The sequence below is a fragment of the Numida meleagris genome, chromosome 2 (assembly GCF_002078875.1).
Source record: "Numida meleagris isolate 19003 breed g44 Domestic line chromosome 2, NumMel1.0, whole genome shotgun sequence".
Classification (NCBI taxonomy): domain Eukaryota; kingdom Metazoa; phylum Chordata; class Aves; order Galliformes; family Numididae; genus Numida; species Numida meleagris.
The window spans coordinates 19,744,425-19,764,833 of record NC_034410.1 but is presented as its reverse complement, the minus strand read 5'-3'; the positions used below and the strand labels follow the sequence as shown (position 1 = coordinate 19,764,833).

The 20,409-nt window shown below is 41.2% G+C and overlaps 1 protein-coding gene and 1 long non-coding RNA gene across 6 annotated transcripts in view; one reads left to right on the top strand and one right to left on the bottom strand.

Moving 5' to 3' along the window:
- On the bottom strand, positions 976-9,885 carry LOC110394974. Its single transcript, XR_002436074.1, has 3 exons — positions 9,512-9,885; positions 1,626-1,774; positions 976-1,141 (listed from the first exon to the last, which is right to left on the bottom strand). It is a non-coding gene; the product is annotated as an uncharacterized LOC110394974 (long non-coding RNA).
- Positions 10,135-20,409, top strand: part of PTER (phosphotriesterase related) — a 21,466-nt gene continuing 11,191 nt past the window's right edge. Inside the window, exons 1-3 of one of the 5 annotated variants that reach the window (XM_021387730.1) lie at positions 11,104-11,122; positions 12,190-14,276; positions 14,395-14,511. The gene's annotated coding sequence lies outside the window, so the exon portion shown is untranslated. Of the gene's footprint in view, positions 11,194-12,189; positions 14,512-18,501; positions 19,629-20,409 lie in introns of those variants that run through there. The other 4 variants (XM_021387728.1, XM_021387727.1, XM_021387729.1 and 1 more) reach the window with 4 other exon arrangements.

Here is a 20,409-nt window from a genome sequence, read left to right as displayed (position 1 = left end):
TAGCAGTGCCTTCACTAGCACTTCTGTACCAAAAAATCCCTGTAAGCCTCATCTGGATTACAGGATCCCCTAAGTATAGAGAAAATTGTAGTGCTAGTCCAGGAATCTCATGGATCCTGAGAAAAAAAACTATCATGATGCTACTGATAATAATGCCATAATTCTTTCCTGGGTATTTCACTGAAACCACAGTTTTAAAAATGCTTCTGCTGATCTTTGGAGAAAAGACAGATAGATCATCCTGATGTCCCCTTCCACATGTGTAAAAACACAACAAAACAAAATAAAATAAAACAAACAAAATATAAAAAGGGTTAACTGAGAAACAAAATCTGGGGGCTTTCAACTCACTGAAAACTAGTTTTCCTTCTGTACCTGCAAAACAAAATGCAGGTACATCTGGGAGTATTTGTACTGCTGCCTGTTTGATTGGCACCTCCAAATAAATTGTTCACGGTCCAAGTACTCAGGTGTAAACTTTACACAATTGAATTCTAAGCACAAGAAGCAAGGAAAGCTTGACACTTTCTATATCATAGTTTGAAAAATATCTCCCTGAGTCTGAAGTCCTGTCTGCGCTGGGAACAACACTTGCTTACCAGTCAGAATGCTGGCTCCCAAGTCACTTGAACAAACAGAAAAATATCCTGTACCCAAAAGAGAAGATATGTCTTGGACTAAAGTTACTTTATAAAGGGTTGCAAGAGGACTTGATTACTGCTCAACAACTTTCAATATTAATAAAAAGAGATTATCAGTAGAGTGCTGTTGGTAAAATCAGTGTTATGGACTGTTAAGCATGTAATTAGAGACATAGAATGACTTGAGTTGGAAGGGACCCAAGGATCATCAAGTTCCAATCCCCCTGCCACAGGCAGGGTTGCCAACTGCTAGAATTTCTGAACTCACACCTACCTGTCCATCACTGTGCAGTACTTTTTATTCAATCCTAGCAAAACACTTTCCCATGGCAACCTTACCTGAACACTCTGACCTGAACAATTTGAGCTACCTTCTCCTTTGGTCACTATAGTCATATCAATGTCACATTGCAGGGGCAGCATGGCAAAAACTGGACTCTCACTGCTGGTCCTTGGGATGTCCTTGGAACAGAAAGTCTCTAGGGCTGTTAATCTGGCATCTGTCATGAACACATAAAAAATTTAAGAGAGGAAAAATCACCAGTCTGGTTTAGCCCAATAACACAAGTTACACTGAACTGTCATAAACAGATACAAGTGTGAAGTAGCTCTATTTTCAAAGCATTTGAAAAGGTACTGTTAGAACGTGGCACTAAGCATAAGTAATTTATTCTGGTAGTGTCTTCAGGCTGTCAAATAAGTTTTAAAAAGAACATCACTTAAAATGCATCCTTTTAGCAAAACTTACAAATGTTATCTAATTGGAAAACAAAAGAAGTGAACCTCTGTCTCCTTTTCACACAAGAACAGTGCAAGGAAAGAATATTTCTGTTGCATCACAATAATAAACCTGTAGACGACAATTGCACTTTCCTGTTTCAGCCTTAATAGGTCAGTGCAATCACTATTACAACAAGCTTCAGCTCTCTGCATCAATAAAATTAGAACAGACAGGCACCACTTTAGGCAGTTGGTACAATTTACCTTGACTTAATAGGGTCTTTCTGTGGGAGGATGGCCAGGAGTATAAACAGTCCTACAGATTTTTCACACCTTTCTTTGGTGCTTCATAATATTGGCTTTCATAGTACCGGTCACAGAGATATTTAACTTGCTCAGTACATCTTCTTCATCTGTTTTGAATATAACAACATTATTTTTATTCCATTAAATGTTAGTAGACCTTTTTTTTAAGCACTCATCAGGTTTTGATACAGACAATGATAAAGTTTTCTGCAGGTTTTTCATGGCTGCCTGCTCTCTCCTCTATTATCCACACAGACAAATTTTGGATCTGATCTGAGTATTGCTTCCACTGTGCCCTCAAAAAAAGACCAGCAGAGCTTTGCTGCCCATGCAGCAGATTCTCTTTGAATACCTTATTTTCTAAAAAAAAAAAAAAACAAAAAAAAAAAACTAGCAATGTATTCAAGGCAACCTTACCAAATTAGCAACCAATGTCCTGTTGTTTTATGGAATATCACACGATCCAGTAATGTAAGGGCATTTTTATGTCAGTGTAAAGTTTTCCTTGCTAACAGAGGCATCCACTTCTCAGGGCTAATGAGGAAGGTGGCATGGCTGGAAGGAGGTTGTGCCCAATCTTCGTGTTGTGTTTTCAGGGCCACTGGAGATTAAATTGCTGTACATCAATTATTGACCTTCGAGTCTGGCTGGGTCCAAACACCTGGCATCTAAAATTATATCTTAGTTGTGAGCATTTCTCCTAATTTGATAGAGGAAGCCACAACCCAAGAGAAACACAAATAGTTGGATCTGGCTCTGAATACTTCTAACAAACTGGCACCCATGTTAACAACGTTTCTGAATTGATAGCTTTTCAAATAGGAAAAAGATAAAAGCAAAATCTGTAAAACGTGCCTATTATCTCTGATTAATTTGTCCCATCTGTTTTTCTCAGAAAATGATCTCTGTGTAAACATGGGCTTCCACGTATGATTGCTGCCAATGGTACAAACAAAGGAAGAGTCTCAGGAAGGACAGCTTTCACATACATTTTGCACGAGGGTAACTGATGATACAAGCTGCATGACTATATAGGAACTCATACTTACAGCTTCTGCAAAATGATTAATCTGCAGGTACAGTGTCCCAAGTGCAGTGAATGAGATAACTGTTATAACATTCAGAACAGCAAACACTGCTATTTGTAATAAGAATATTGTGACTTGAGACTTGGTATGTTGGCCAACATAAGCCAGGCAACAAATCAAAGAACACAGCAGCCAAATTTTTAAGGAAAGAGTGCTTCAACTAAAGAGAATTAGCCTTGATTTCATTCATCCGGATATAAGACAAAGGTACAAAAGAAGATTTGAATAGAAATAAAAACGTAAAAACATATACTAATGTGAGCTATATCCTCTGAAATCAGAACATAGGAACATGTGAAATCTCTCCCTGTGAGATTTTTGCAACTGCTGAATGCTGTTTAGGATACAAGGAGATACTGCCAGCTCTTAATTTCAACAACATACAAATTGATCAGAATAGTTTATTTTGATGCCCAGTCCTGTCTTTGTGCGTGTGTGCCTTTCCATGATGTGCATGAGGACACGTGTGGTTTTCAGCTCTTTGCTAACTTCTACTTTCCTTTTTTACCTAGAAGATCAGCACAAGCAAACAGGAGACTGGTGCTGAAAGTTTCTCTCTGAGGGCAATACCTTTCCCACACAGCGCACCATTAAAAATGGTGCACAAAAAAAAAAGCACAGGGCTTCCCACATGCAGCTGCCTGCTGCATCCGGGGCTAATTCATGATGCAAAACATTGTCTGAAGCAGGCACTCAACTAAAGAGCAAAAACTATAGATTGAAAAACTCAAGGAACTCCTTGTAAAAACAAGATGGAAAACAGATTTTTCCTTGTCCTTCCGCCATGAACATTCAATATGAGAAAATCCCTTTTGTTTGTCTGCCTGGTCTCCAGCTGGTTATTCTTGAAGAGCTGTCAGTTTTCCCCTTTCCCCACGGCTACATCAATTCCTGCGTGGTGAGCATGAGGCAGAAGGGAAACTTTTTAACTTTCAGATCTGTACTACTGTCCCTGTTAGTAAACTTGCAACTGAGGAATTATGCAGAAAGAAGGTAAATCCAGGACACTCTCACTCCAGCAATCCCAAGGTGCTGCAACAGCGCCTGGAAGCAACAAGTAGTCAGCCTTGAAATTTCTATGGCTAAATAATATGGCTAGGTGCAATACCATCGAGTATATTGTTGGTATCATACCAATTAATGCAGTATAAATCTTGCTACTTTTCTCCTTGACCTAGTAGCTCTTTCCTTCCTTTTCAGAAAAGTGGCTGTGCTGATCAATAATTAGAAAATCTGTAAGAAATCAAGAAAATTGTTTGCTCTGTGAAAACTGGTTCTCTCCTGTAAACATTTGCTTTTAAGCAGCATGGACTGCAGCTGCATTCTAGATTGAGCAATCCAGCAGAGAGGGCTCACCATAGTTTGACTTGAAAGGGGCAGTCACTTCTGTTTCTATCAATCAGCCTCAAAGCTGACCCCTTTCCCACCCAACTTATGGTCAATGCCAAGGGACTGAAGGATCAGGATCATTAAGCAGTTCTGAATGGACAAGTCCTAAAGTGAAGCAGAGAGACAGTCAATTGTAGGCGGGATGCAGCAGATTTATATCCATGAGATGAAAGAAAAATGACTCCTAAATGGGCTGGAGCAGCTGTGACACCCGTCTGCCACAAGCAAGGAAGAAGCATGGGAATCTCAGGAAGAGACTCTTTGCTATCCAGCTCTAAAAGCAACTGCCATAGATAAAAGCAGGTTCCTTGCAGTGCAGGCAAACTGACAGGGCTCAATTCTTAAATTGCAATCTGCTCCCTGGGGAGCTTCCAGGTCACTTACTGACCTGATAACGTGGCAGCTTCACTGACTGGAAATATGACAGCAGAGCAAGAGTGGAAGAGTTGTCCCTGCAAGTGCACAGATGTTGTGCAAAAAGAGGCATTAAAAAGAGGATTCCATAAGAAAATGTCTCTTTTCAATGCATGTCGGCTACGAGGGGAATGGAATACAATCAGGGTTGCTATATGGGAAGAACAAGCTTTAGCTTTACAAACCAGACTTAAAACTCTCAGGTATTTAAATGTTTAATTGAATCCCCTTTTAGCAAGCTAAATCTCATCAAGATTAGAGTTTGGTAGTTAATTTCACGGATCAGAACAACTGTTGCATAATCTCCCAAACAAAATTCTATAACGCCTAGAGCTGAATGATGATTTTTTTCTGTGCACAGAAACTAATTTTACTTTTCTAATAAAAGAGGAAATAATAATACATTGTATGGGGAGGCATTTCTTTGGTCTAGTGTTATGAATCGGTTTATATCAAAATTAAAAAAAAATGAGAGAAGGATCAAGATTAAAGTGAAGAGTTGGGGAAAGACTGGAGAAAATGCAGTATCTTTCATCTCTCTGAAAGAAAGTTTTGAACCGTGTGTCTCATGAGCCATGACAGAGAGCAAAAATGGAGAAGATAGAGTGGAGCAAAAACTGGACGCTGAAGCATGGAAAGATGTATGCTTAGTATTACTTAGAGAGACAGGTGAAAACAACGGGCAAGTGAACAAGTGAGAATAAATGATCAAAAAGATGCTGTTAAAGTTGAAGTGGTAGCAGATGGTCATACTGCAAGAAGGGAAAATAAAGAAACTCTGCTTGTGAAAAAATATAGACCACTAATATAAGTTTTAAAAAAAGAGTCCGTAACAAATAAAACTTTTAGGATGTGGATGGCTAGAGACAGAACTATTGAGTTTTACTCAGCAGGGCAATGGTTAAAGGCACTGTGTGAGTCTCCTTTGCTGTCTGTGTAGTTCTTTGAATCAGGCTAGCTTAGTGCAAAGTACAGGCAAGCTATGGCAGGCATGAGCACCTTGTGTTTACTAAAGGTAACCCAGAATTAATAAATACAAGCACTTAAGTTTTACTTGGTTAAGCATTAACCAGTTTCAGGTCCATCTGTTCTATTTTGGAAAGCAGTCAGGATGTTCCCTGTTAACTCTGTATGCTTCTAAACTGCCATCAGTTGTACCTTCGACTAGATCATGTTCACGATTCAACACCCATCTGAATAGAACAAGGGTAATGTTCTCACTAATTTCAACAGGACTACTTAGAGAATGGAGCAGAGAAAACCCAATTCCATGCCCTTAAATTCACTCCTCAGCTTAAAGAACACTACTTACAGCATCTTTCTGTGAACAAATGAGTAGAGAAACACATTAAAACAAAATTGAAATGTGCTTCAGGCAAAACAAAGGCTTTATCTTTTCTTAAACATAAGCAACCTCATGGCCTTCAGAGGCCTAATCCTAAAATATGGTAATCTGAGGCTATAAAGGACAAATGTTGTTTGCAATAAAGTAATGGGAGGTTGGGAACTGATTTAAGGAGATGGGATTTGATCTGGTGAGTTATTGGAAAAATAAAATAGCCTGGCCTCACTTGATGGTTTAGTTTGAGCTTGTAGAGCCATCTCCATTTCAATTCCTCTCATTAAGGAGTTTTCTCAGTCTCAGTTTCTCTCATTAAAGACACAAAGTTTAAAAGGTGGCGACTAACTAGAAGAAATTGTGTTTGTACAGTGAATTGAAATGTAATGGCCTCGAGTTCTGCCTGCAATTACATGCCCGTGAAGATATTCGTAACTTTGGTACTAATTGCAAGTACAGATGGTATCAAAGTCATTTATCTGCAGCTCTTGGGTTTTATCAAAAGAATGAAAGCAAAGTGGCAGGCTGAAGTGACCACTCTTTGTTTACTTATGTGCTTTATCTCTGCTAACAGAAATAAGCCTATGTCTTGTACTACTGAATGAAACCACCATAGCACTGAGATAGAAACACAGCAGTGCAAGTTTCCCAAATTCTTCCACCTAGTACTACAAAATGATGTTAAAGGCAATAATATAGTGAGTGAAAGAGTAAAAGTCATGCTAATTTTTAGTTTTGTTGTTGTACAGTAAAAATAAATCTTTCTTGAAAAGAAACCGTAATGTTTATTTGGGAATTTTTTGCTCTCAACTGAAAGCCTATAATAAATCATGCAAATTGCCCCATCATTCCATTTTCCATTCTGCTGGCACAACCAGGAATTTCATTTCTCTCCTCCTTCTGTTCCCCTACTGTGTAATCATCACAGCAAGGCACCTGCAGCTTAAGATTATGTGTGACTGGTAAACCTGTCATCTTCTAAAAAAAGTCTGTATAGTTACTTCTCATCTAGATTGAGTGGATTTACATACATGTCATTGGAAATTTCCTCTTAACTCAGAAAGTAAACATGTACTTTTTGCTGCAAATAGCTCTGAAGTTTACAGACTCAGAGTGAAACTTGTCTGCATACTCCTCTCTAGGGAAAAAAAGAAAAAAAAGGCATTTTTCAGGTGAGACCAAAACTTGAAAATACCTATCCTCCTAAAATATTAATCAGCAGGATAACAAGAGAGGTATCACCACACAGCCCACACCTAGCCTAGTCAGACAAAGAGAAAATAAATGAAGGTGGTGAGACAATTGTACTCAACGGCTGGAAAGCTACAGCTTATTCTACAGATGCTTGGTCCTCCAAACTCCCTCAGTTATTACAAGTTATTTTCTTCTACATAGTTTCTGTGGATTATAAGCAGATGTTAATTCTAAACGCAAGGAGAAAGATGGCATTCAGAAACAATATTAAAGCTGAATTCTTCAAACTTTCATAACAATTAGCCCAGCTGGGCTATTTCTAAATACCTTCCACCATCCCAGATTAAAACTAAGAATGTAATATTGAGTAACTGTTTTGTCAAAAATTAATAGTGTTCTGCTTTTTGCCTCCAGAAAACTGTAACTTAGTACTCTTCAGAAACACCCACTTACTTTTGCTGTTAATGAACAGCTTTATGTTATTTTCTGTAAAATATTATGTATTACCGATTTCCTCCAATTCTTTTTGCTCCTTGGAGCACCTGCAATTCGACACACAGCAGAATTAGAATCATAGAATCATAGAATTACTCAGGTTGGAAAAGACCTGCAAGATCATCGAACCTAACCACAACCTAACCATACTACCCTAACTCTAACAACACACTGCTAAATCATGTCCCTGAGCACCGCTTCCAGACCATCCATTCTTCAAGAACAGCCACTGTCATCTGTTAATCATTTTGTAAAGCAAAACAAAACAACAAATGAACAAACAAGAAAACTTCCTAAACAAAAAGACACTCCTAAGGCCCCCTCCAAACAGTCATGGTTGAATTCAAACCCTACCTATTATACAATTCATTTCCTGCACTTACTGAAGGACTCCTGTTTGTTGTTCTGTCACTTACGAGAAACAAGCGTATGCCACACTGACAAGCAAATTATACACCTTGACACTCTCAACTCACTGAATCACTTCAAAAAGAGGGGAAAAAAATCCATTTGGTCATGATCAATGAAGAGTTTTCCTGAAGGATTAATTTTGTGTATTTTAACTTTTCTGTATGACTTTTTTTCTTTGACATTCTTTGTGTACGGAGGGTTCTCATTTATACATGCTAACTTGTAAACTATGGATTATATTGTATATATGTGCAAGTCATACTCTCACTTCACATTTTTCAGTGGTATGTGCAAATATTTAATGTTTGCAATGGCACTTGCACAAATATTGCTTTAATTTACACACTGCCTCTTTTTCCTTTCCTTGCTTATTATCCTTCTGAAGAAAGAATAACAGCAATATGTGGTCTCCAGTTACTGATTTTTGTTAAAGTGAACTAGAATTCTCTTGCGACTAACATTTTATTGAAGGCTAATGTCTTCAGTCAGCCAACTATGCAGCTGATATGCAGCATCATACTGATGCTGATAGTTTGCATCTGATAGTTTGTTTTTCCAGGTATATCAGTTGGCCTAACAAATGCTATAATACTTCACTGTTGCCAGAGTCCCCACAAAGGGTCTTATTTCAAAGAAGAAACATGTTTCATTTAAGCTAGTGTAGACATCATAAATTGCTCTCTGAGTAAATCAAAACATGGCATGATTCTTATATCTGCTGCCACACCTGAGTAGCTGAGCCCTGATGAGATTTCAGGCTGGAGAGGACCTGGTCCCCACAGGTGCACTAGACCAGCTGTCTCCATCACTGCCTGGGCTGCAGGGCCTGTCACAGCCTCCCTGTCCTGGGAAACCGTACCTGGGGTCTGGCATTTCTGAGCATTATCCCAGTAAATCCCCTGTACATTGCTAGATGCTGACTTGTTTTCACTGCTCACTACACACCTGCTCTGAGTGAGAAAATCATCTCATTACTTTACAAGACTCTGTTTGGTCGGAGGGTGAAGGAAAGACTTAAAAAATAAAAATATAGTACCTTACTTTGATTTGGACATACTGAAGATTTCTTTAAAGAGAAGATCATTCTGTGTGTGTAAAGAAGCAAACTGAATATGGTTTTACTTTGTACCTATCCCAGATTTAATATTGCTTTTACATTTTAAAATACGAGAGATGTAGAAGTACAGGCATGGTATGTTTTGGTAATTTATCACAAATCTTCAAAATAGGTTTGATATGGCCAGTGACAAATGATGTCCTATAAAGCATTGCATGACTATTTTTAACATAGCTCTCATACATTACTTCTCCTGCATTGATTGTCCAGCAATATGAACATGGTGAAATACAAGGCATTATAAATGACAGGCTTTCATATCTCCACTTAATCTTTGGTAGACTCATGCTCACTTGACTCCATATGAGAAGCAAATAAAAACAAGTGATGCTGACAGCTGGAACCATCCCAGCAGCTTAGCTCTAGTCATGTATCTGTATTAATCATTGTTGCATACCTGTAGTGGTAGACTGCTCATGCACAACATCCCAAACACTTCAATTGCTTCAGCTTCACCTTTGCTTTCCCTTTAATGGGCAGTAATTTCTCTTTCAGCTGAGATCCTAAGAGTCCGGCCTTCTCCACATCAATACCACTCCTCACCATGGACTCTAACCCACATGGCATTCCCACAGTGCCTTCTCTCTCTCTTCTCTCTTTCTCTTTTTTCTTCTTCCTATCTATCGTCCTTTCTTCCCTTCTTCCCTCCTTTCTCTCCTTCTTAGGATAAGAGGTTATGGCTTTAAGATGCACCGGGGAGGTTCAGGCTAGATATTAGGAAAAAATTCTTCTCAGAAAGAGTGGTGAGGCACTGGAACAGGCTGCCTGTTCCAGTGCCTGGAAGGTTTTCAAGAAATATGCAGATGTGGCACTGACGGACATGGTTCAGTGGGCATGGTGGGGATGGGTTGATGGTTGGACTGGATGATCTCAGTGGTCTTTTCCAACCATAATGATTCTATGATTTGATGACTCTTTCTTTCTTTTCCTCTTTCTTTCTTTTCCTCTTTCTTTCTTCTTCTCCCCCTTTTTTTTTTAAAGCTAAAACTTGATTTCTTCATCTCTTTTATAAACGCCCAACTTTCTCTTACCTCCTACCTTTCTAAAGTTGTTTACTCAAGAGCCCTCCTCATTTTTCATCCACTACCTCCACCTTTGTCCTTCACTGTAAGATAGATGATAAAAGGCCTGAAATCATAACACATTGGCTTTCATTCCCAGTTTTGCCCACTCATTTTCTGCCTGATGCTGAAACCATCACAGGAATATTTGGGATCTGATTAAGAACTAGGATCCCACACCCAGGCAACAAACAGCCATACTGAAGCCAGGCACGTGAGAATCTGTTCACACGTGCCATGCTATAGTACTGAACACAGACTGAGGCTCAACACAGCAGTGTGCAGGGCCATTGCTGGCTCCATCTGGTATAAATGGGGACTGGAAAGTGGTCAAAGCAGAATGGAGAGTGACGAGAACAGCGGGTACTTCTCTTAGAAAAGTGTGATGTGCACTTCCCAAGTGTAGTTACTCATCTGCACTGCACACAAGGTGGCTGTGCTGCAGCTCCGTGAGTGCAGGCTGGAGGAGCTTGCTGTCCTTACTGCCTTTGCCAATCATGTAGCCAGTGTCTGTCTACCCTTCTGGAAAAAAGCAATACTGCCATACAGATGCGGTGGACCTTGGGGAAGGAAATAAGACACTTTTGAGACCCTGGGTGGAAAGTGTAAGAACTCAGGTGTCAGGACTGATTTCATTTCATACTTCACATCTGCATTTTTATATAGAGTCATCCAGTTTGTGCGCACTGGGAAGCACCTCTTCAACTTTCGTTATTTGCCGTGCACGGGCAAGAGCAGGGACGGCTCCCTGTGGTGGCTCAGCGCGGGGGGCAGCAGCGCGGGGTGTTCGCAGGCCCCTCCGGGAGCAGCGAGAACAATGGCGCAGGGCGGGCGGGGAAGAAGCGGCAGGGCCCGCCCCGGGGTGCCCTCCTCTCCCCGCCGGCCTCAGACCCACCCCGCTCCCCCGCCTCCGCCGTCCCCGGGGCCGGGCCGCGGCAGGGCGGCGGGTAAGTCCCGCTCTGAGCAGGGCGGGAGCCGCGGGGGTTGAGCTGCTGCCGGCAGAGGGTCCGCCCGCGAGGTGAACGAGCGCGCGAGGCCGGCCCCTGAGGCGCGGTGGCTATGGGAGCCTCTCCCGTCAGGCCGGCGGGAGCGGCGCCGGGGCCGGGAAACTTCGCCGAAGTTACGGCCTAGAGCGGCTCCCGGCGCTGGGAAGGGCGTGAGGCGGGGGGGCCGAGCTGCGCGCTCGGTAGAGGGCAGCGGCACCGCAGGCCCGCGGGGTCAGGGCGCTGAGGCGGGGCCTGGATCACCCGCGGCGCGCGGCCGCAGCCCGGTGGAGAGCGGCGCTGCTGGGGAGCGGGCAGCGAGGAGCGGCGGCGGGAGGCGGGGCGGGCGGCGGCGGCGGCGGTCGAGGAACATCCCCTGTCCTGTGTGATGGTTAGCGAGTAGCCGCGAGCTGGGGCTGCTTCGCTGCGTGCGCCGCTACGCGCTGTTATTAGTGCTGGTATTTAATGTTGGTGCGTGCACAGCGAGTTATATATTGGGACGACGACCTCTGCAGTACTCTCCCGTCAAAGGGTAGTTCTGTGAGGGAACAAGTGCCTCGATCCCAAACTCGGACCTTCAAAGCTGCCTTCAGCTGCTGCTCCACATGGAAGCTCCCGCTTCCCTCTGAGATGCTTCCATAGCTGCTAGAACTCCACAAGGCTCGGCAGCAGAGCTCCAGGTTGGCCTGCAGGCTTGCTTGCCGTGGCCTGAGGTGCAGCACCCGTTAGGAAGCTTGGTTCAGTGAAGCCCCACTTTCTCCTGCCCTGCAGCGGTGTGGGGGCTGCGGGAAGGAGCACGCTGAGCCAGGGCAGATGTTCAGCAAGGTTCCCTTGGCACCACTCAGCAGTGCCCTGGGCACTGGGCAGCCCCTGCAGCAGGTCCTGCGCTGTGGTGGGCCTGGTCCTGAGCTGAAACATGTACGTCATGTTAGTGACCAGCTCAGATGAACAACTTTTGTGGCCGAGCAAGTTCATCATTAATATAAATGATCTCTAGGAAATTTGCAGATATTCTTTTTTTTTTTTTTTAGGTGTATTTCTTGTTGAGGATGCTGTCTTCTGTGTGCTGGAAGCATGCGATAGCTCTTGAATGAAACAGGTTTTTAGCCAGAGGTCACTTCCTTTTTGGAAAATAGTATTTTGTCTGTCTAGAATTGCCCCGCGGTTTATACTGGATGTGTTTGTTATTCAACATTATCTGCCATAATATGTTCTGTAGTGTTTAAAGGTTGTTGCCTTTTTCCTGCTGGGGGCTGCGTTTTGGCGATGGGTGAAGTGATGCTTGTAATAGGTAATTTTGTATCATTTTGTCAGGTACTTCGGGACTGTTACATGAAAGACTACGTATGTGTCATTTATTATTATGTGTGCCTCTCATGTTTTGGAATTTAACAGACATAATATTTGCCCTCATGTCACCATCATCACATTCATTTTTGTAGTTCTAATCAAAGGTGGCAACAATGGCATTCAGATGCTTAATTACATTTCGTATAGGTGACCAGTGTTAACTTATTAATTTAAATGCGTGGTGGAGCAGGAGCAAGAGTCACCACTTCCCTCTGTGCTGAGGAAGACATCAGCTCGCTCCTCACATATCAAAATCAGTATATAGTCAGCCATATGGCACTAGAGAGTGTTTATTAAAGGAATGTTTCTCTGAACATTATGTACTTTATTTCTTATTTCACTTCATGTAGATCTAAAATATTTTTTTCCATCTCCCAGAAATTAAAACATTGAACAACGTTCATTCTTCAGCAAGCTGAAGCCAAGATTTCACAAGGTTTCATGAAAATTAAGAAAGCTGGATTTTTGCTTGCATCAGACTTGCCACCTTCTCCATGGTTTGCTTACCATTGGGCATTTTCAGATAGGTCTGGGAAAGTTAATCTGGTCTAGCTGCTGGAACTCTTGGGGGCTGTAAACTTTGTTGCAGGGCTCCCACTCTTTGTTGCTCATTTCACTCTGGGTAGCAAAGATTTCTTGCAGCGCAACTAATTAGTAGTTTCCAGGACAAAGATACTGAGTTTGTATCTTCTTGCAAACATTCTTTGTTATTCTGTGATACGGAAAGACAAGACAGTTCCACGTACAGTTCTTGCTAGCAGCGACCGTTCAGCTGTACTTCAAAAAAGCAGATGGATATGCAGGAGAGCTGGCAGCTTTGCCAGCTTCTGTGTGTTGGTTGTTCCTGCTGTTCTGATATTGTACCCAGCCGAGGATAAGAGCGTAGTCCAGGTTCTAGAAGTAAGAGTTCATTAAGCAATCTGGTCTAGTGGGAGGTGTCCCTGCCAGTAACACAGGGGGTGGAACTAGATAATCTTAAAGGTCCCTTCCAACCCAAACCATTCTATGACTCTGTGATTGACTTTGACTGCTGACAAAGCATACAGACTCTATAAAGATGGTCTCTGAGTTACAAGACAGCTCTAAGTTGCACCCCAGCATTCGGTTGCCTTGTGTTTTGCTCTGTGGGCTAGTTTCTGCTGGAGCAGAAGCTGCTCCAGTCTGCCATCTCAGATGAGGCACTAAACCTTGTATCCATGCTATGGAGATATTAAGTAAAGAGAAAACCAATTAAATCAATGAGAATAATGGTAGTTCATTGTATGCTTAAGTTTTAGATCTGAAATTTAGAGGGAATGAAAACTGGAGACATATTCCTAAGAAGCACAGACTGTTTTCCTGTATTACATTGTCATAGCAAGAGAGTGTGCACTTGTAGCCCAGCACCATGAGAAGCAAATAAGATTCCTTTTGCCTTAGGAATACAAACACATGTATCAGCATGCAGGCCTTGGCCCTTGTTTGCGCAGACTGTTATACAGTGTGAAGTGACTTCAGTCCTGATTTTTGGCCTAAAACCACTATCTGTGCATGTAAAATATAATTAATGTAATGCTTGATCCTAGGGGAGAATTTTTATATGACCTTTTACCAGGAGGAATTTTGGAAGCTGCCCAAACTACAAAATCCCCTGGAGTTCCTATAAAGGAGAAGCTGATGAAAAAAACATTTATGGGGATGTTGGTCTCAGATCTCTGAGGAAGAGAAATTTCCATGTGACTTTGCTGTGAAAGGCCTGTTTTGAGTGTGGTATCTGCATAGAAATAAGGTAAAATGAAAGTCTGACTCTATTGTCTTAACAACAGCTGAACTTTAGCCAAATTAAAAAAGTGTGCAAAGTATTAAACGGTAAGGAAGAAATCAGTTCTGTGCTTGTCTGACTCTAGGCCAAGGTGACATGAGAATGTGACCCTCAGACTGCGTGATGCTGAAAGGTCAGCCTGTCTGCCAGTAGCTGAGCAATGGAGGGGGTGTGCAGTGAGAATGTTCACTTATCCTTCCAGGTGAATGTTTTAAAAGCTTTGCTCTCACTTGCCCAGTTCCTTTCCCAAAGGTGTCCTTTTCAAAGGTTCCGAGGGCAACAAATCAATATATTGGCCTTTCACCTATGTTGAAATAGTGTTTAAATTCTCTTACAACTCAAATGTCTTTGCTTTTAATTTGTAGGATATTGCCAGAACCATTCCAGCAATGTAACTGCTTGAGATGTGTGTACATGTGTGTTTTGTTGGGACTTCTCCTTGTCATTACAGGATTATGTAGTGCTTGGCTAAAGGTCTTGTAACTTTTTTTCATAGCACATATTGTAACAAAGCAAAGTCTTATTCCTTCTTCTATTGTGTAAAAACATTTTGGTTGCTCAAATCGTATGTAAGAACTGTAGAGGAAAAACAGTATTTGAAATTTATTTTACCTTGGCTTCTTAAAGGAATTCATGCTTCTCATTGCTGTAGGACCAGAACTAGGTTGTTGAAGGCCACTGTGTTAACACATTATTCTGAATATTTCTGAAACCATGTGCTTAAGGGAAAAAAATGCAAGATAGGGATGGGCGATGCTTTGTGATTATTTCCCCCAAAAGATCTCTGTTTTTGGATCCATTGGCCAATTCCTACCCAGTCAGGAGATTACAGACACATGAAATGGGGAGGTTCTTACTTTTTCATGAAAGTATAGCCAGGCACAGATGAGAAACTGCAGGTGCCTTATTAAGGGAAGAGCTACAGTTTATGCTTCTGTGGGGTTAGATGAGAGCTTCTGTAAGAGAGAGATGCTGTAAGTGTTGCCCTCCTGTCAGAGAGCTTTAGTCAAGGTAAGAAAAATCACTCCTGGCACACATAGATCCTTAGGACACTAAGGCTTGCCCCAGAGTTACATGCAGGGAGGTACTAATAGGCCACTCTGATGCATTTTTACTGGAAGCTAGGAGGAAAGCCAGCACTGTATGTCCCTTTTCCCTTAGTACTGCTCTAAGCAAGGGGCCATACAATGAAAAGCTGTCATGACGCTTTTTTTTAATTATTTTAAAGCAATAGAGTATAAAGCTAGTGAATAAAGAAAGCTCTGCCTCCACTCGGAAGGGTAAGATGACTTACCGTGGCTCCGTTTTCTGAGTTAGCATGAAATTCAGCAAAGTCTGTTAGTCTCATAGCTCCAGTCTGGGATAAGAAAACGACCAGTGTCACTTCTTATCATTCAATCGGGGAAGGACAGTTAGGACTTTAATGGAAATAATCTACTTCACCTTCAGAGAAGCACATCTGCTGTTTCTGCAGAAGAGACAAGAGTTTGCCCAGAAACCTGCATGTTTTCATTGTCCTTCGACCCCATTTCCAAATTCAGGTTTTTTGTATGTCAGAGAACTTAGAAAACTTGCTTGTCCAATGGGGAAAAGGGAGAATTGTGCCTGCAGTATCAAGTTCCTTTCACCCTATAAACCTCTGCAGTAGTTTACCACACATATGCTCTGTATTTCTGATACGGGGCTTTTCCATGCATTGTAGAGGTCACTCACAGTAGAACTGAGTGCTCAAAGCATTTCCTCCAGCTACAAATACATAGCAAACCTGTGCTGTGTCACGCATCCTAGGATTACCTGATTATACAGGGAAGGACCCTCTTACAATGTTCCCCATGCAGCCAGAGCAACCAGTATTTCTAAATGGCAGCCATGCTTAATTTTTTTTTTTTTGCATATAATAAATATCTATTCACCAGCCATTCTTTTTGTAATTTTTTTGTCACCACAATCTGGGTTTAGTGTCACTGTAATCTCGCATTGTAATGTAATGACAATAAAATGATTCTCATACAAGTCTGGAGAGAATCTGTGCTAATAGCATTAAAATGTGCTTACCGAATCAAAACAAGTGCAGCGTTAGCATGTGGAAACCGTGCCTATGCGTTTATAATGTTTCAGCAATATGAGATTACTGTAGGAAGCAACTAATCCAAACCTAGGAAGACATCCCATTACAAGACCATTAAAATGACACAATGGCTGACGTGCACGTTTCAGATGGGCAAAGCAGGAGCACAAATCTTGCCATCAGTATTCAGGCAAAACATCTATTGAATTTAGTGGAGTTTTTACTGGAGCAAGGAATGCAGTACTGTGACCTTTTTAGCAGCAAGTTTCTTTTCTCTTAATAATACCTCTAGGAAAAATATTTACCTCACCAGTATTTAACGGTAGGCTAACAGTGAGAGTTGTACTTTGTGCACCATACAATGAATTGTAAATATTTGTCCAGAGTTTATTACAGAAATGTTAGGACATTGTTTGAAGGCTGTTGTGAAAAAAAATATATTTTGATTGTATCTTAAAGATTGCATCTATTTCCCTTTTATCTCAGTCTGTAATTTTCGGGAAATATAATTTATTTCTCTGTTAGAGAAACCTTGGTCTGTGGGGGAGTACTTTGGTACTACCAGAGAGTAAATCAGAGATTTCCAAACCCAAAATATTGTTATGGCCAGGTAGGCAGCTGCCCCTTTATCCTTTGTCATTGGCATATACACCTTTCCCCCTTTTCCCTTCCCATTCTCTCCCCTCCCCTCAACCCAAGTGAGGATTCAGGAGGCACAATCCACACGTCTCATTTGGGGCCACCTAAAATACACTTGGTTGTCCAGGATTGTTTCTTGACTCTCTACATAGCCCGCGGAAGGAGGCAGATAGATACAGAATTGAACTTGTCTCGGCCTGTCTCGAACATTCACAGTAGGCTGCATGAATTGCCTATAGATACGTGCTCTATCCCACTACAAAAATGATCTAGGCAATTCCTCTGTAGCAGATGTGCACCATTCTAGATGGCTAAATAAATGGGTACAAATTCAGTCCCCAAGAGTGTGAAAGCACAAACTTTCTTGGAAGAAAGTTATGTGTAAAACATGGCATGCAAGTCATTAGTAAAGGATATGGACGTTGCTTTCTGAAGAAACATATATGTGTTTAAATTAAGCAGCAGTCATTATTTGATTTAATAGCTGTTTGCACATAAATCTGTTCTAAAGTCACTAATTAAATTATGCTTCCATTAGGCAAATCTTATCAAGAATAATGTATCATTATAGCATATTCATGGCATGCTGTCTGTGTAAATGACAGTAGAGAAGATAACAGGACAGTGTTTTTAAAAATAATTCCAGTCACGAATTGTTGGTTGTCTTTAGTTCTCATAATATTTTTTTTATTAGAAGTGTTGGTTTTCTAAAATCGTGTTAGTAAGCAGGCACTGACATTAATGTTAATCATATTTTTCAGTAAGATAAAATTAGGCCTACTTTATATGCTGTTTGTGTCAGTTTCCATTTTTGAGATGCTTCTTACAGTCATAAAAATACTTGGCCTCGATCAAAAGGTTCAATAATAGGTAGTGGTTTTGTAAGATTTGTAGATATGCTATAATCTGAACTCCAGAGTCTAAAAATTGACAGATTAATACCTGGTACAAGAGAATCCTGGCACCAGAACAGGTAATTCTAGATGTTTCCTGCTGTTGTAAATCAGAAGACAGCAGCCTCGGGCTGCACGAAGATTTCACATAACCATAGGTCTTCCCCATCTTCAGGCCAGATTAATTGAGGGTAGTCTAATTTAGCGGTGTCAGAAAGGAATTGGCAGGAGCCAATGTTGAAAGTTAAGTTTTTATTTAAAAAAAAAGATTGGAAAGTGAGCAAAACTTCTGAATCACATCGAATGGCTATTTTGAGTCACTGAACTGTCAAGTAACTGAATAAATAAAGTGGAAACTTGTTAAGGAAAGAGACCATAATTACTTTGCGTCTGATTTTTTAAAAGAGCTTCAATATGTACATATTTACTTTGAGACCTAAATATTTATATAGGTTTGTTTTCTTAACTTAATACATTGATTTGAAAATCATCAGTAAATGAACGTAGGGAAAAAAATGCATCTGCAATACGGAGTGGATATCACTCTTTGCATTGCTGGGGTCCTACTGCATACCAGAATATTGATGTTTAATGCAAAAAAAAAAAAAAAAAAAAGGTAAAGGTACAATTATCACAGTCTCTTTGCTGGGTGTATGAGAATGACTCAGATCATTGAACTTTCTCCAGAATAGTGGGTTGCTCTATAGAATACCCACTTTGTTCCAGAATGCAGTTAGTGGCTGGGTAACTTAATTGAATTGCAGTTAGTGGCAGTTTCTGACTAAGACAGGTATTTTGCTTTTAAGTATTTGCTCAAGAATAATATTTTCTGAAATCATGCGCTTCATAATTTGTTTGGCAAAAAATAAATCATTCTATTAGTCAGCCAGCAGTCTGTTCTATGAGAGTAATTATTCTTCTGCCTTCTCAAACAAGTCAACGCACCAGTCTACAAATGAAATTCATAAAAGAACAGTTCTTCCTAAATGGGATTATCATACACGTCTCCTTACCCACAGGGCAAGAAATATGGTCAGTGGGTCCTTTCTTTTTCTTATGGACGGTTGAGTTCTCAGCTAAAGGAACTGCCAGCAGTGCAAACTTAACTCGACAGGTGACGTCTGCCTTCTACAGGTCACTGTGACGGGTGTACTCTGACAGAGTCTTGCTCATGAAAAGAAAGTATCTCCAAAGAGCTATAGGTGTTCTGCTGCCCTTTGATATGCAGACTTGAGTGCCCCTCAGATTTCAGCTTTTTGCCATCCTAGTAGATTAACATTAGCAGTTAAAAGGAAAATGTCTTCTGAGGGCTTCACCAGTGGCAAATCCATGTTTATGATATTATTCACTAAAGGGAGACAGAAATGGGAAAGACCTCTCTCTTTAATCAATAATGCATGCTCTAGTTAGTCCTGTCCTCCGGACATGATTAAACATGTATTTTGTTTCATAACTGCTGATTTTGGTTGACTAGGGATTGTAACTACATATCCTCAAGCCTTTGCAGCTAGCATCGGGAAGATCTAACATGAACTGAGTAGTCAGCTATGTTTAATGTTAATGCGGCACATAAACTAAAAAGACCACCCCCACTCCCAAAAGAAGAAAAATCCCCCCAAATCCCAATGGAGCAGCTAATTCTAACCTGTAGAGATCGAGGCTAAACTTCCACCGAGCAGATGTCTGTGATGTGAGCCAACTGTAGATGGTAGCCTCCAGGTATGTCTCTGTCACCATTCATTTGAAGTTTTGAAAAATAACATGGTTTCATTTATGTTAAAGATAAGGAAAAAAGCTCAGCTTAGAGGCTGAGCCATGTAAATTAAATGTTAGGCTGAGGTCTGTTCTCAGCTGGTAAAATATTTGGCCAAGGAAGCTGACGGAAAAAGCATTTTGGAAGCAGACTGGAATTTCTGCCCCTCTGGCTGGGGGCCAGGTTGGGTTTTCCGTGTCTGTTGTCACTTGGAGGAGCTGCCCTGGGGCTGGGCCAGAGGGGCTGGCGGGACTCAGCCCATGCTAAGAGCCTGAGCACGTGGTCCCCCCTCCCTGTGTTCCCTGTGCTGGAGCACGCAAGGCTCCTCCGCGTGGGAAGGGGAAGGCATGTCTTGGAGGACACAGAATGAAAGTACCAGTCAGGAATACTCAGTTTGGGTGCCAAGTGTGTTCATCTGGTGGCTCAAGCTGACAAAATTCAAGATGACACAATTTGACAGCTGCGGAAGAGTAGAGAATCCAAAATGAACATGCAGTGGTTGTTATTAAATAGGAAACATTTATCTTAATGCAGTATCGGCTATTGCACAATAAATGATGATGATTTCCTTTTACTGAAATGTGATATTTTTAGTGTTAGGGTACTGGTACAATTGTAACTGGATAACATAAGTGCTTTGTTTTTCGTATTGATTGTTCTGCTGAAACCATTGTTGAAACCACTCAAACACACGCTGTGTGTTTGTGTGTATGTGCGTGAGAGAGAATTCAGAAATTTTCTAAGAAA